The sequence below is a fragment of the Podarcis vaucheri genome (assembly GCF_965113315.1).
Source record: "Podarcis vaucheri genome assembly, chromosome: 8".
NCBI lineage: Eukaryota > Metazoa > Chordata > Lepidosauria > Squamata > Lacertidae > Podarcis > Podarcis vaucheri.
In genome coordinates this window covers 14,662,606-14,672,654 of record NC_138766.1, presented here as the reverse complement: position 1 = coordinate 14,672,654, position 10,049 = coordinate 14,662,606, and the positions used below count along the sequence as shown (strand labels likewise).

The following is a 10,049-nucleotide window of genomic DNA, read 5'->3' as shown; positions in this document are numbered from 1 at the left end:
GGTCGTCTTATACACGGATAGCATATAGTGGTGACGGGGGATTGGTTCCTGCTGTGAGCAGCAGATTGCCAGCGGCGATTGCGCTGTTGATTGGTGTCTGCGACAAGTGCTGCTTTCGATTGGCTGTTGCTGTGGCCAATGGGTGGGTGTTTGGCCGCTGCTGTGGGCAGGGAACTTATGGCTTCCGTGATGTGTCCATTGATCAGGCTGGTGAGCAACATTGTTCTCCACTCAAAAAAGCTTGACAACTCTGAGAGCAACCCCACCCAAAAGTTCAACAACTCTGGGCAATCCCCCCCTTTTCTGAATTTTGAGTCCCCCAAAATAGAGGGCGTGCTATACATGGGGGTGTGTTATACATGGAAAAATATGGTACTTCAGTTCAGCCTTATGCAGTCCAGCGTTTTCTATTGAAAAGGAGCCAAACAAGAATGGGATACACAAGAGGAACATGAAGTTAATAGCCTTCACTTCTTTCTCCTCATCATCTTGTATTCGGATGCCTCTGAACATGGACATCGTATTTAGGTAATTGTTGTTGATAGGCATCCATTAATGTGTCTGATCTTTTTCTAGTCCTGTCTTGTGGCAGCAAATTCCATTAGTGAATTATGTGGTGTGCAAAGGCTTCTTATTGTATCTTACATTTCATTTCCATAGAGTCCTTTAGAGAGGGAAGAAACCCTTTTTTTTAGTCGACAGACAGATGTGACTCCTAGTGTCCACCTGTGCCTTTTAAAAACACATTTTTTTATCTGACATATCCTCAAAGTGGCATTTGTAGCCCACTCTCCCTTTTATCTTCACAACCACTCTGTGAGGTAGGTTTTGTTGCGACAGGTACTCCTACTTGAAGTAGACTCATTGAAATGAATGGACATGAGTCATGACTAACTTAGGTTCATTTATTTCAGTGGGTCTACGGTGCTGTTTTCCTAGAAAAAGAGGGGCTGGAACTCGCTATAAACACCTCCCTTGTTCTCTTACAATAACAATGGCGCCCACCTGAGAGGTGCCAGAACTGAGTTCCAGCAAGTTCTGACTGAAAAACAACAACCCTGATCTACTCTTGAGTAGAACTTGGCTGAAAACAAGCCAGTGATTTACCTGAGGGTCTCCAAAGTCAAACTCTCAGGGTCCCGAGCTACAACTCCCAGTAGCCTTTGGCCATGATCGCTGAGGTTGATGGGAGAGATATTTCAGCCACCCCTGATCTAACTGCTGCACCACACTGCCTATTATTACTTTGCTTTCCAGTAACATCTGACACCTTGGCCAGCAACACAGACATCCGCAGCGTCAGTTCCCATTAGTGTTAGCTCTGTCGCTCGCAGAAAATGCTTAATCCGTTGCGCTGTTGTTAAGTTAATTTAATTTTGCCGCCTGACGTAATGTTGTTAAGTGTAGAAGTAGTTCCCAGGATGTCTATTAACAGTGTTTGATAAGGGCAGCAGCTGCTTTGAGCGGGAGAGGACAACAAAAGGGGCATTACAGGAATATCCTGGGATCAAAACGTCAGTTTTAAAGCTGGTGCAATAACTTCTACCTTCTGATTGCTTTCCTTGGCTTGGTTGCTGATGGACTTTGCTGCATTCCATAGCCTCCCGTAAGAATTCTTGGAATCCTGCCTGTCATTCACGTGGGCGCCACATACCCGTGAGATGACCACCCTCATAATTGCTCAGCACCAACATACTCCTTATGGAAAATCGCCAGGTGGAGACCTTCTTTGACATTGTACCACTTCAGATGTGCATCTGTTCTTACCATCGACCTGTCCTGTGGATTGCATTGTCAAGCAGAGTTGTGCATCACAAGCCATGAGATCTATTTATTTTTCCACCATGATGGCAAATATTAAAATAACTATATTGCACAGAGGGACGCGGGTGGGGTGGCGCTGTGAGTTAAACCACAGAGCTTAGGACTTGCCGATCAGAAGGTCAAATCCCCGCGACAGGATTAGCTCCTGTTGCTTGGTCCCTGCTCCTGCCAACCTAGCAGTTCGAAAGCACGTCAAAAAGCAAATAGATAAATAGGTACCGCTCCAGTGGGAAGATAAACAGTGTTTCTGTTTGCCAGAAGCGGCTTAGTCATGCTGGCCACATGACCCGGAAGCTGTACACCTGTAACCCCAGAGTCAGTCACGACTGGACCTAATGGTCAGGGGTTCCTTTACCTTTATATTGCACAGAAACACACAACAAATGAATAGCTAGAATGAATTGGGATAAAGTGCGTAAGGGGCAGTGAATTAATGCGAAATTAGAGAGGATGGGTACTGCCAAGATCTGGACTCTAGCTTTCCCCAGAATAAAAGCCCTTTCCAATTTGCTATTTTTGGACGGGCTTCATTTATATGTCTCTGACACTTAGCAGGCCAAGTGTGAATTGCTTTATTCCTCCTTGACACCCCCCCTTCCTGCTCTGACAACTGATCAGCTGATGCTCAGCTGTTATTGACCCTTTACTTTCTTCAGCCATGAGTGATTTCCAGCTCCCACACATAATTCACGGTTCGGTGGGTCAGCCTATATTAACCTCTGCACTGATACCAACATTTACCCTGCCTCTTTGCAGGGGAGAGTTCAGCTAGCAACGATCGTTAATTCATAAATTAATTCTGTAATTGGCGCATTTACAGTCGATACATCTTTTGTGTAGATTGTGGCTTTGTTACAGGGGGAATCAGCATGATAATTCTGGGCAGGAGTTGGACGTTGGATGTTGCACTAAATGATCAAATTTTATACCATCAATAAATCTCTGGGAATGTGCTCTGAGGCAGCCCAAATTCAGTGCTCATCATTTAAATTGCCCATTCTCGGAGCTGCTATTTTCTGCGCGAAAGTGCCATATAGATAGCTACCTGCATATTTTCTTCCCAGGGATAAGTTCAATTGGGAAAAATGCTCAGGGAGAAAAAGTTAACCTCCCGACTTTTCCAGTGCAGTGGTTGTGCCATGATTTTGGTCTTCCTTCTCCCCATAGCTGCTTTTAACTTACTCTTTTTTAAGTAAAGCCCTGGGAGATTTTCATCCTCACATCTCATTTAGTTGTGCCCTTGCTGGGGTTGTCAGCCCATGTGTCTAGGCCTGTGCCATTTCATCCTGCACGTGGGGGTTCTCGTGAAAAAGGAATTTTCACACAGAGAAAATTAGTGTGTCAGGGAGAGGAAGGAAGCTCATCTCCTTTATATCTAGGAGGGGGGAATTTTCAGACACAGAGTTGCCAGTACAAAATGTTACAGCGCAGATACAGGTTTACCACTTCAACAACTAACTACAGTCGTACCTTGATTCTCAAATGCCTTGGCACCCATACATTTTTGCTCCTGAACGCCGAAAATTCAGAAGTAAGTGTTCCGGTTTTCGAATGTTTTACGGAAGCCAGGTGTCTGACATGGCTTCTGCTTGAGTGCAGGAAGCTCTGGCAGCCAATTCGAACGTTTTGGAAGTCAAACAGACTTCCGGAACGGATTACGTTCTAGAACCAAGGTACAACTGTAGTAGGTCAGAGTCGCAGCATGGTTGCTGCTCTTTCACATGAGCACAGGAACACAGCAGCAAGAATGCACCGCTGCATCACTCCCAACCTGGAAAACCATAGTGAAGGAAAATAAATTCAGATGTACCCAATTTCTCTGACGGAGATGGCCCTGATTTAATCTTGTGACTGAATAGTCCTTCTTTGTTCCTCAGAATTGTGAGGGGTATGCCAGCTATTAGGACAAGACCAGGAGACACCGTGAATACATTAAAAGAACCATATCTATATCTATATCTATATCTATATCTATGGAAGATTATTCCCTAGAACAGTAAAGGTGCAAACAGTTAGCAGACATACTCAATAGACCATCGGATATGTTTCCTTGATCAATGGGACCTCACTTCTGACAAGGAATGGAGACCCCCTTCCTATATGATCCACCTTTTCTTATACCCTAAATTTTGTCAGCACCAGCTTCTTGGGGCCTACATAAGTCATGATGCTATCCTTCATCATTTGATTGACCACACACCCCAAATCTTCTCATTTTTGCAGAGACCCTTGAAACTGTTTTTTCCTCATTTTCTGTCCGCCTGAAAGGTTGACTCATCTCCTGTTTTCCTCCGTCCTCTACTTCGCCCAAGAAAGCCAGCGACCTACTCTGAGTAATGCCCCCACGTGTTCACTTTGCCCCATAAACTTGCAGTTTCAGTTCCTCATTCTTGCGTGAACGTCCATGTTCTCATCACATGTACCCGAACGTGCAAGAATATTCTTGCAATCTCCGTTAGTAATGTTTTTCCAGTCTTGCCCTCTCCCCACCCACCCCCCAATCTCAAGCATAAGCAGTTTTCAAAAAACCAGATCAACATATCAATACAGTTTAATACAGGGGTCATTGAGGCCTTCCCCCTAAAAGCTTGAGCTGCTGGGAAGGCTTCAAAACACCCACACCTACAAAACCATTCTTGGCCCCACACCCCACCCCAAGATGCCATAACTGTTTCTCAGTCTTTGTGCTTTCTCAGCGAGCAGCTTGTGTGGGAGAGGTGATTATTTTCTGTGATATAAAAAGTTATTTCCGTCACTGTGTAGGCTTGGCTCCATCCATCATGCCTCGTTTTTTGTTTTGCTTTGCTGCGTCACTCTGTTCCCCGGCCCTGACTTACAGTTGCATGAAGTGGGCACTATGCCCTTAGAATAACGCATTAACCTTGGCCTGGAGCAACATTGTCAGGACGTGAGTGGAGAGTCACAGGTTACTGTGTGCTTGAAGCTTCATGGTAGTAGAAAAGACTGTTTCTGGATGCCTCCTCTTCACAACCACCTCGCCTTAAAATAGATTACCTAGGAAAAGAAAATGCATCCAGAATGTGTAATTTCTTACACATAAGAGATTTGAAGAAAGGGGCAAACAGCAGCTTCTGATGGGGTGGGTGATGGATGGACAGCTTTTGCTGGGGAGAAATGGTGCAATGGTTCAGACCTGAAATTGTGCTAATCGGGTTTGTTTGTTTTTTTAATGCATGAGAATCCTATTCACATAGCTCTCAAGTCATGCCCTATTGGGGCAGAGGCAATCGTGCTGTTTAGCCCATATACAGAGCTGCCTTCAGATGTCTTCTAAAAGTCAGATAGTTGTTTATTTCCTTGACATCGGATGGGAGGTTATTCCACACATCGTTCAAAACTCCCATTGTTGTAGGCGCATTTGCGACAGGGAATCTCACTAGCATGAGCAGTTTCTGAGCTCTGGGCGCAGTACTGCGCCTAAGATTTCAGATTAAAACTGCAGAGTGGAAGGAAAAGAGGTCCTTTTTCTCCCTCCCACTTCCCTCTACTCTCTGAAGACTGGAGAAGAGACCCTCTTAAGAATATTAGGGGGTTGGGCAGGGGAAGGACTGGACCATGTGAAAAATGAACACAATATTTTACCTGAAGTTCGTTCATTTTCAGCTTTGTATTCTTGTTATATAAAAAAGCGTGCCTTGACATTCCATTGTTGAGCCCATAACCTCGGCTTAAGGTGCCATCAAGCTCTCAGCCTTCATATCTCAGTTTCTAACACTTGGTTCCACAGGGCAGGGGCCACTACCAAGAAGGCCCTCTGCCTGGTTCCCTGTAACCTCACTTCTCGCAGTGAGGGAACCACTGGAAGGCCCTTGGAGCTGGATCTCATTTCTCCATTCTGCCACAATTCTACAATTTAGATTATCCCCACACACCCAAATGAAATGTGATTGTCTTGTTTTCCTTCTTGCATTGGCTAAGCTGTTTATTGACCTTGCTTAGTGTGGGGTTGGGGCATATGAAGGCATCCTTTATAAGAAGTTAAATTTTCCTAAATTAAAAATCTAGACTTGGCTGTCTCTTCAGTTTGTCTGTGGATGCTTTCTTGATCCTCTGGGCAGTTAGTGCCAAAAATATGTTTCCTAGATGAAGAGCAACATGTTTGGGGGATCAAAAATATCTGAGTGCTCTGAAAAGGAACAGGAGCATGTCATGTTTCAGATTTGTCATATCAGCCTGATAGGTCTTGTGCAGTTCTTCCTGAGCAAATTTCTTTGGAAGAGAAAAAAAATGAGTAGATAACCTACACAACAGCAACATATTCCCGTTTTTCTCCTCCAGACTTCCTGTTGCTATAGAGACACAAAGAAGGGAGAAGCAGCAGAGGGCAAATTAAGACTGTGGTTTAAGGCAGCAGTACTTCAGACATGAAGCACAAGGCAGATTATATACTGAAAGCTTCAGGCGAAAAATATTCATTTCCTGACCTGCTAGGGCATTTGTGATAATTTAAAAATGTCTTCGAACACTTAAAACCATCAAGATTGTAATGGAGAGTCTGTAAAAGTGGTTCATGGATTACCTCTTGACTGTGGGTTTTATTTACTGTGTTGGTTGTCAGAAAATTGATGTAGGATGGCTTTGTCTCTTTACATCTATGGAGAATGTGGCAACGACAGAACAGTTTGCTCCAGAAGCTTAATAAGTCGTAAGGCAGGGTACAAAAGTTTTTTTCGTTTCTTTTTAAAAGTGGATTCAGACAGCCCAGGCCTTAATCAAGGAGCAGAACCACTCTGCATCCCTCCAGATATCTGAGATTCTTCCCTCACCCCAGTGTCTGTTTCAGCTTCTATGGGCAAGCTGTTGAAATATCTCTATTTCAGAATTCATCCATATTTCGAATGAAAAGTTTTATTTAGGAAAAATAAGTTGTTTTGAAAGACTCCCATATTTTTTGCCCCAAATTGTATGCATGATTGTCTCATTGCTTGATGCCCGCTTCATAAACTACCATCAATGATGATCTAGTCCTTATGATGGGGTAGGAAGCAAGGAACATCCCTTGCTTCTCCCCTGGGTGCAATAGGCATTCCACTGTACTCTGCTGTAGCCACTAACTGCCACATAGCAAATACTGAGCCAATAGCTCACTCTCTCTCTGAGTCGTCAGGTAGTGCAGAGAGAAAGGTCCAGAGTTGCCTTCAGAATTCGCTGTTTTGCAAGTAGGGATCAACACCCATATGAGTAAATGTGCGTAGGCTCAACAAACCCACTTTTTAAAAAGGCAAAACAGACTTTTGCAGTAAGGAAAGTAATGGGGAGAAGTGCCAGAAAGTGTGAGATGCTGGAAGAGTGACGGGAAATTGTACAACCTCAATGCAAACAAATTAGGGTGAATACTCAGTTCAGGAGTGGATGCCGTAAACCTCTGCGCAAGCTTTGTGAAAACAAATTGGGTTGAATGCTCATTCAGCACGGCACATCTGGAAGCAAGCTCCAGGCACCCACATGTAGGAATTGAACAGTTTCAAAATCCTATCCTTGGCAGCAGAATTAAAAGCAAAGAAATTAGACAGTGTCCAAGCTATGATAAAAGGTGGCTCTCTCCATCTTGATCCTGCTTAACAAAGAATCAGGCAGCAACTTGTAAAGTAAATTTAAAAGTAAGATTTACTTTATTCATAATCATGCATTGGTTCACAGCAATGGCAGCAGTAAAAACTATGCAGGCAAAATACTTACGTTTACTTATACTTTGGCTTGTGCCTAGAGGTGGAGCAAGTGTTAGCTGGTCAAAGGAAGAGAAGAGGGGAAATGACATCACACAGAGCCTTCTCTACCAAATACATTCTCTATGGTCTGAGTATCTGCCTATCAGCAATACAGCTCTATGGACTCAACTGCTCATGCTAAGTAAACAGGCCTGCCTTCAGATGTCTGGTAGTTGTTGTTCTCTTTGACATCTGGTGGGAGGGCCTTCCACAGGGCAGGTGCCACTACCGAGAAGGCCCTCTGCCTGGTTCCCTGTAACTTGGCTTCTCGCAGTGAGGGAGCCGCCAGAAGGCCCTCGGTGCTGGACCTCAGTGTCCGGGTAGAATAATGGGGGTGGAGACGCTCCTTCAGGTTGGATTGGGTCCCACATGTTGAAAGTTCCTGGCTTGAATTTGCCTTTGCTAGGACTCACCAGAAAAGAGCACATTTCTGCAAAGTTGTGCTCCATTTAACTTCTCATTAAAAATGAAGTATTTAAATCAAGGCCCTATCCGATCCCACAGATAAAGCCAGAAACATTTTCACTGTAGCTTTAGTAGTCCAGTAGTCTTCATAATATGTACATATAGAAGCATCTGGAAGGAGCAAAGCCAGAATTGCTTTGATTCACAACTTCCTCCAAGTTTAAGGCCAATGAGAAACTCTTACAAGAAGGCATCCTTTTTGTCTGGGTTGAGTTGGCATAAACAACAGAAAAGTACAACTGCCTCCGTCTAGAGGAACTGAAGCATTTTGCCCGGCAAAAAAAAAAAGGGTTTAAAATTAGAAAACACATTAATGTACCACAAAAGCCTCAGAACAAATTCTTATTTAACTCCACCTTCGTGTCGGTGGCAAAACATCCTGGCCACACAAACCAAGAGAGCATCCTTTGTGGAAAAGCTGGCTTCAGTGGCGATTACTCACAAGTCCAAACAAAATGATTGATTTTGTTTTTCAGTTTTGATCCTCCACTCCTTCAGTCTTCAAAAGAGAGTGGCTTATTCAACTCCCATTGCTTGTTAAGTATAAAGGATGACTGGGGTTGCTATCTTGCCAATTTATAACTGTTTAGACCATTTAAAAAAAAAGTTTACAGCGGTGCCTCGCAAGATGAAATTAATTCGTTCTGCGAGTTTTTTCGTCTTGCGAAGCACAGTTTCCCATAGGAATGCATTGAAAAGGAAACAAACTTACAAGACGTTTTCGTTTTTCGTCTTTCGAAGCAAGCCCATAGGGAAATTCATCTTGCGAAGCAACTCAAAAAACGAAAAACTTTTGTCTTGCGAGTTTTTCGTCTTGCGAGGTACCACTGTATTTTAAATACAACCCCCCCGCGCCTCAAAAAACACCACCACCACCACCACTCACTTCTATTTTAATGTTTGGCAATGTGGATTTTGAAGACTGCATATATAGAACTGTGAAAGCAACCAGTGGTTGCCATATGCTATGGAGCTGTGTGCGCTTAAAACCTATCCAAAATAATGGGACCATTTGCACATAACAACTAATCAAGATTTTAGCTGGTGGAATTGGCAAGTGTATCTGAAAAACACTCTTCAGTGTGCTGCTTTGAACAGATATTTCAGTATGATGTGACTTTTATGTAAGGAACAGGACACCGAGAACTTAAAGGAATATGCAGTTTCTGAGTCATTTATTTAAAGGCATTTGTGTTTACGGGAAGATCTCTGGAGCAACAGACTCCAAATTTGACAAATTCTTAACTAACTACCCTGATTTAATTGCTCCAACCCTAGGCTCATCAGACAATGCAGTAAGCCGAAAGCAAAGAACCCACAGATAATTGGGAGCTGTTGCGCTTATCTTTTCCATTTTCAAATAAGTGACCTTGGATGGAAATTGGATGAAGTTTGCAGAGGGGGATGGAGTCTCAGATTTACTGCAAAGGCTCCTCGTATTAAGATGATCATTTTCAAAATGTGTGCACCACCCTATGCCAGTCTGATTTCATTGCAGCTTGCAATCTCATAAAATAGATGTGTCTCGCTGAAACAAGAGTAAAGCAGCAGAATGCAGAAAGAAAACCAACTGACATCTCTAAAAACTCTGAATAATAGCCTTAACCAACTGCCTAATAAAAAGCAAGGAAGTTCCCAGTTAGGTCTCCTTTAGCAGGTATCAAGAGCCAAAAATGCCATATGTTTGTCACGACCCACCTGATTGCTTCCACCTATTGTTATGGAAGATCATGTAGCTGAATCACCCAGAGATTCTTGCATGGGGAAGACCTGATCATTTGAGAAAGCAATCCCAAACAAGCCTTTGAACTGCGTAAACAACAATGACAACAGAAAGTGCAATACTAGACAGCAACTGTGGCTCTGTGGTCAATATCCTGTTGACGGTGAGATGTATTATAGCTCTTATCCTTGCTGGCTTTGTTGCCATGGATACAAGAGTCTTAAAAAAGGGGTGATAACTGGGGGACATGATGTTCTAGGAAACACAGATGGAATTAATTGAGTTAGTATCTCAGCATCCAAAAGTAA

The 10,049-nt window shown here is 43.4% G+C and overlaps 1 protein-coding gene across 2 annotated transcripts in view; it reads left to right on the top strand.

Annotated features, from left to right (window-relative positions):
* The window catches only part of ANKH (ANKH inorganic pyrophosphate transport regulator), a 132,607-nt gene that overhangs the window by 50,479 nt on the left and 72,079 nt on the right, over positions 1-10,049 (top strand). The window lies entirely within an intron of this gene.